Source organism: Cibotium barometz, chromosome 19 (assembly GCF_041138505.1).
Source record: "Cibotium barometz isolate CiBa-2024 chromosome 19, ASM4113850v1, whole genome shotgun sequence".
Taxonomy (NCBI): Eukaryota; Viridiplantae; Streptophyta; class Polypodiopsida; order Cyatheales; family Cibotiaceae; genus Cibotium; species Cibotium barometz.
The window spans coordinates 39,650,403-39,656,630 of record NC_141064.1 but is presented as its reverse complement, the minus strand read 5'-3'; positions in this window follow the sequence as shown (position 1 = coordinate 39,656,630).

The window sequence follows — 6,228 nt, the reverse complement described above, 5'->3', positions numbered from 1 at the left end:
CATGTGCAGGTAGATTGCTATAAGAAGTAGAGTGACATGCGAAATGGAAAAGTGCAGCAAAACAACTATGCATTCTTTAGCACAAATAATGAGGATAATGAGAGGTTGTTTGTTATGCAACATGTGGTTAATGCTATGTCTGGAAAAAATGATGTAGCAGCATGTAAGGATGATGTATGGTATGTTGATTCAGGTGCTCCGAACCACATGACAAGTCATGGAGAGTGGTTCAAGGAAATGAAGAGTCTTGAAAGACTAGGTTTTGTTGAAACAAGGGGATGATAGTAATGCTCATCTGGTTGCCCATGTTGGAGATGTGCCATTGTCTATGCAGGATGGTAAGGTGAAATACCTTATAGATATACTTCATGTTCCAAACATTACAAAGAATCTGATTTTAGTTGGCCAGATGATTGAGCAGGGTTTGCAAGTCCGGTATAACCCTGATGGTTGTTATGTAGTAGAAGACTTTAAAGATAAGTGTAGGTTGGTTATTGAGATATCAATCTCAACGTGAGCTGACACTCACGAGGCGCCTGCATGATCGTTTGACATTTATATCACTAGCAGGTTTGGTAGTTGGCATTGACATATCTTCGCCAGAGATTCTACAGCTGGACTACACCGACTAGTCCACATCTACCCACCACTCCTCTTAGCGTGTTCACATTATGGACCACTTGTATATACTCTATTATGTGTGTTAGTCACTTTATCTTCTTTGTAGACCTCCTTTTTTGTGTGAAGAAGAAGAAGAATTCTCAGCCTTTCACCTTGTGTGTTCTCTTCTAGGGTTGTGTGAGTGTGTGTGTGTGAGCTCAAGCTCTCTTCTCCCATGCATCTTTTCATGGTATCAGAGCCTAGTTCATGCTAAGGGTTGAGCAGCAAGCAAGAGAAACATAGGAAGCGGTACGAGGGTAAGAGCTTCATCTACTCTTCCCCCTTTGTGTTGGTGGCTACTACACCCTCATCTCGGGAGCTCTTCGAGAGGCACCGATAAACGAACTCCGATTGAGGAGCTTTCTTTGCGAGATAAAAGCTACATGGCAACTATATATAGTTTGTTGAAAAATATTTTTCGGGCTGAAAACGCGTTTCGGGCACGTCTGGACCTCTGTTTTTCAGTTCTAGGATTCGTAGTAGAGAGCAGCAACAACAGTACTAGGATTCACAACAATAACATACAAGTAGAAGAGGCCAGTTTAGAGGCAGGGGGAGTCAACAAGGTCGTGGTAATTGGCAAAGGCAACATAATGATACACAAGGCTATTTTTACTATGGTAAGCCTAGGCATGTACAGGCAGATTGCTCTATAAGAAGCCGAGTGACATGCAAAATGGAAACGTGCACCAAAACAACTATGCATCCTCTAATCAGGAGGATAATGAGAGGTTGTTTGTTATGCAACATGTGGTTAATGTTATGTCTGGAAATGATATAGTAGCATGTAAAGATGATGTATGGTATGTTGATTCAGGTGCTTCGAACCATATGACAAGTCATGGTGAGTGGTTCAAGGAAATGAAGAGTCTTGAAAGACCAAGTTTTGTCAAAATAGGAGATGACAGTGCTCATCCGATTGAAAGACCAAGTTTTGTCAAAAATAGGAGATGACAGTGCTCATCCGATTGCCCATGTTGGAGATGTGCCATTGTCTATGCAGGATGGTAAAGTGAAGTACCTTGCAGATGTACTTCATGTTTCAAACATTACAAAGAATCTGGTTTCTGTTGGCCAGATGATTGAGTAGGGTTTGCAGGTTCAGTTAAACCCTGATGGTGGCTGTTATGTAGAAGGCTTCAAAGATAAGTGCAAGTTGGTTGCAAAAGGCAACAGAGTGGGTAGAATGTTTTCATTGAATATGAATATGCCTGAAGTGAGTGCTGCAATGTTTAAAAATGGTTCATGAGTTGTTGCAGATACAGACATTTGGCATAAGATAATTAGACATGTCAATGTGCAAAGAATGAAGTCTATGTCGACTAAACAAATTGTGACAGGGCTACCTAAGTTTAAAGTTGAAGGTATGCAGAAAGTTTGTGAAGCATGTCAATTTGGAAAGCAAACCAAACATGTATTTCCACATGACAGGAATGTAAGCAGGAATGTACTAGATGTTGTGCATTAAGATGTATGGGGTCCTAGAAGACTATGTTTATGGGTGGCTGTGCAGGTACCATGTAGCATTCATTGATGACCACATGAGGAAAGTGTGGGTGTACTTCATATGAAGGAGAAGAGTGTAGTGTTCACTCATTTTCAGACTTTCAGAGTTATGAAACAGGAAAGCATGTGAAGTGCTTAAGGTCAGATGCAAGGGGAGAATACTTCTCCAATGAGTTCTCTGAATTCTTGCGAAAGAATGGCATTCAGAGACAATTTACATGTAGATACTTCTCCAATGAGTTCTCTGAATTCTTGCGAAAGAATGGCATTCAGAGACAATTTACATGTAGATACACTCTGCAACAAAATGGAGTTGCTGAGCAAAAAAACAGGCACATTGCAGAGATAGCACGAGCATTGATGGGCTGAGAAGAAGAGGAGAAGTTTACTGGCAGGAAACCTGATTTGTCTGACTTGAAAGTTTTTGGATGTATTGCATATATGCATGTGCCACATGAGTTATGTACCAAGCTAGATCAAAAAGCAGAAAAATATGTGTTTATTGGGTATTCCCTTTAGCAAAAGGGATATAGATGTTATAATCCTGCTACACATGAATTGAGGGTAAGCAAGGATGTTGTATTTGATGAGATGAGTAGCTGGTATGCTACTGAAAAGGATATTGTTGGGGCTGATGTAAGTGGAAATGTGGTTGCACAGAATGCAAGTCAGCAATCACAGTCATTGAGTGTGAGTGGACCAAGAGAGTCCTCATCTAGCGGTCCTGTTTGATAGACCATGGGGCGGCAAGCTGCGTCATAATACCAATCCTAAAAATGTAGTTGGTACATCACATAAAGGCAAAGAGAAAGTGGTTGAGCCCCTTGGTATGCATGACATTTCTACAGGGCATTCTCTTGTTGATGGAGATTCTAGTGGCTTGGAGATGAGCCTTGACGAAGAGCTTGGAATTCCAATAATGAGGACACCTGATGTGAAGAAAGCTATGGAAGCCATGAATGCAAAATTACGAAGATCTGGAAGAGTCAAAAATCATGTGCAGAGGTTGACTTATGATGGTTATGTGGCACATCACTATGCATATATGGCAAAAGTTGTGCAGGTTGTAGAACCCACGTGTTTTGATGAGGCTATTGGAAATATGTGTTGGGAGAAAGCTATGAATCAAGAGATGGAGGCAAGAAAGCTATTGGCTGTAAGTGGGTGTATAAGGTGAAACATAATAGTGATGGTAGCATAAGCAGGCTCAAGGCTAGATTGGTAGCCAAAGGATATGCGCAGACACATGGGATTGATTATGAGGAGACATTTGCCCCAGTTGCAAGTATGGCAACTGTGAGAGTTGTGATTGTGGTGGCTACAGCTAAAGACTAGTTTTTACATCATATGGATGTCAAAAATGCATTCTTTGCATGGTGACTTGCAAGAAGAGGTGTATATGGATCAGCCACCAGGTTTTGAGGATATAGGTCACCTAGAGTATGTGTGTAAGCTTCATAAGGCCTTATATGGGCTAAAGCAAGCTCCACGAGCATGGCATGACAAGATTACTGAGTATCTTGGCACTATTGGTTTTCATATGGCCAGATGCAGATCACTCTTTGTATGTGCGTAGGAGTGATAAGGGTATTGTGATCATCACCATAATCACTCTTTGTATGTGCGTAGGAGTGATAAGGGTATTGTGATCATCACCATATATGTAGATGATCTTATTGTTGGGGGTGACAACTTGGAAGAGATTGAGCATGTGAAAAATCTTCTTAAAAGGAAGTTTAAGATGAAGGATTTGGGAGATCTGCGCTATTTTTGGGAATTGAGGTCATTCGCACACCTGCAGGTATTTGGCTCACACAGAGACAATATGCATTGGACATGTTGTCCAAGTATGGGATGGCTGATTAAGCCCATCTCAGTGCCATTAGATTAAAACGGCAAGCTTAGTGCTGCAGATGCAAGTTACGTGTTGGAGGATCCCACTATGTATATGAAGATTGTGGGGGAGTTTGATCTTTTATATCCTAATGATCCTTCTTCAATTTTCTCTCCACCTTTCACAAACATATCCTGATTCATTCATTTTGTTGGAGAGGGTGAGAATGGACTCCTTGGATATTGCAAACGCTTATGTATATGTGATGCATAGAAGGTTTAATTTCTAAACTCACAAATTCATAGCTTGCAAGTCACATTGAGTAGTGTGCAACAAGCTCTCGAAATTGCACAGAATAAAATTTTACAGCTACAGAGAGAGGGCAAAGAGAAAGAGGACCACATCCTCAAGTTACAGGATACAATCTCGTATATGAAGAGCCCACCCATGGGAGCCAGAGAGCGAAAGAGGACAATGAACAACATTCAAACACTTGCAATTGGTGGTGGTGCTCTTAAGCGAAGAATTCATGCAGCAAGGTTTGTTTGATTTTTGGTTATAAGTTATTCTTATTAGAGTGTATCTATTGTTTGACTTTTTTCATTAACTGTTAATTCATTATATAATATTGCTGCTATAAGTAATCTTTGTTAGTTCATTACAAGACCTTTCTTAAAGATGCGTGTGGTGATAATGGTCCTCAAGATATTGGAGATATGTTTCATAGCTGCATGAGAAAACATGACATTCTTTCCATAGTTCGAGATCCACGCTACAAGAAGGTACGATAGATACTTGCAAATAAAATAATGAAAGTGTGCGATTTTGCCGCACAGGTCGTAGCTGGGGACTTGCCGGACACCGTATGCGAGCCACGAATGGCTGCAAGCATACAACCAGGAAGGCAAGCTCAAAACAGAATGCAAAAGGTGTGTCACTCACCGCTTAACCGCTGCCTTGAAGGATTCCCGCGTCGCAGCTATGAAGGAGGAGCCGCCGTCGCCGCTCTACCGCCTCTCCGTCGCCTCGCCGTGCTGCTACACACTGCGCTCGATCGCTCTCTCACTCTCTCTCTCTCTCTCTCTCTCTCTTACACACACGCAGGAGAAGGAAACCAAGGAGATAAGGCAAGAGCACTCTTGTATTCACAACACATGAGAATGAGGATTTTAGGGTTACATTTGACTCATATAGGTGACTTGGCCGTTCACACCTGGGTGCCCATACATGGCCGGCCGACCCTAACCCTTATCCTACTGATATCCAAGGTGCGCCTCTCATCGGCGATCACCCAATCCCTTCATCCTTAACATATGGTGCCGACAAGCCCGGCCCATGACTCAGAATATTTAAATTAATGACGTAAAATATAGTACGTCGCCATGTCCGCCATGGGTTAACATGTGCCCCCCTTTCCTGATGTAGATTCCGTCCTCGGAAGCTATGGTATGGTAAGCTCGAGAGGGTGTTGTGGTAGACCGTCTACAAAATAGGGAAGTAGAGTGAAAGTATGCTAGAATTCAAAAGATATAAAGTGTAGAAATTCAAGCATGCTAGACCACAATGGATGATGAGAACTTAGTTTAAGGGTTACATGAATGAGCTAGTGTAGTAAATTAATAGGAGTTTAAAATTATTGAAAGTAAATCAAGAGTTAGCAAGGTGTCAAAGGTTAATCAAGATTTATAACTGGCCTAAGTCAAGGAAAAGAACCAAGCTTAATAAATAAACAGATGACCACACTGTGTTTACTCTAAGAACAAGTTTATACCACGAGCCTAGGGACACAAGAAACATTAGAGTTACAGGAGCCTTTTGCCTTTATTTCTTCACGTACGTGACAATTTTTATACACAATGGCGACCTTCCTAAGGCAAAACTAACATCGATCCTGGTACCATGTGTAACACAAGGCATTATCCAGGAATCTATTAGCTTACTTTAGGCAAGGCTACCCCCTACCAACCAAGGCATCGGTCTGGAGTAGAATACTCCTCGTCTACCAAGCATCAATAAGGCGATAGGCCAACATTAAAGCACATCATAGACTTGTATTGCCATTTATTGTAGGCTTCTTTTTTTTTTTTTAAGTTTCTTTTGATCTTCGCTCCTGAACTAAAATGTGTTCTTACATCCTTTCGACAAGGGGTAAAAGCTATGTCCTAGAGGTCAACACACACACAGCCAGGTGTTCAAACATTAAGATGGTTTGACCTTAGACCTAAGAT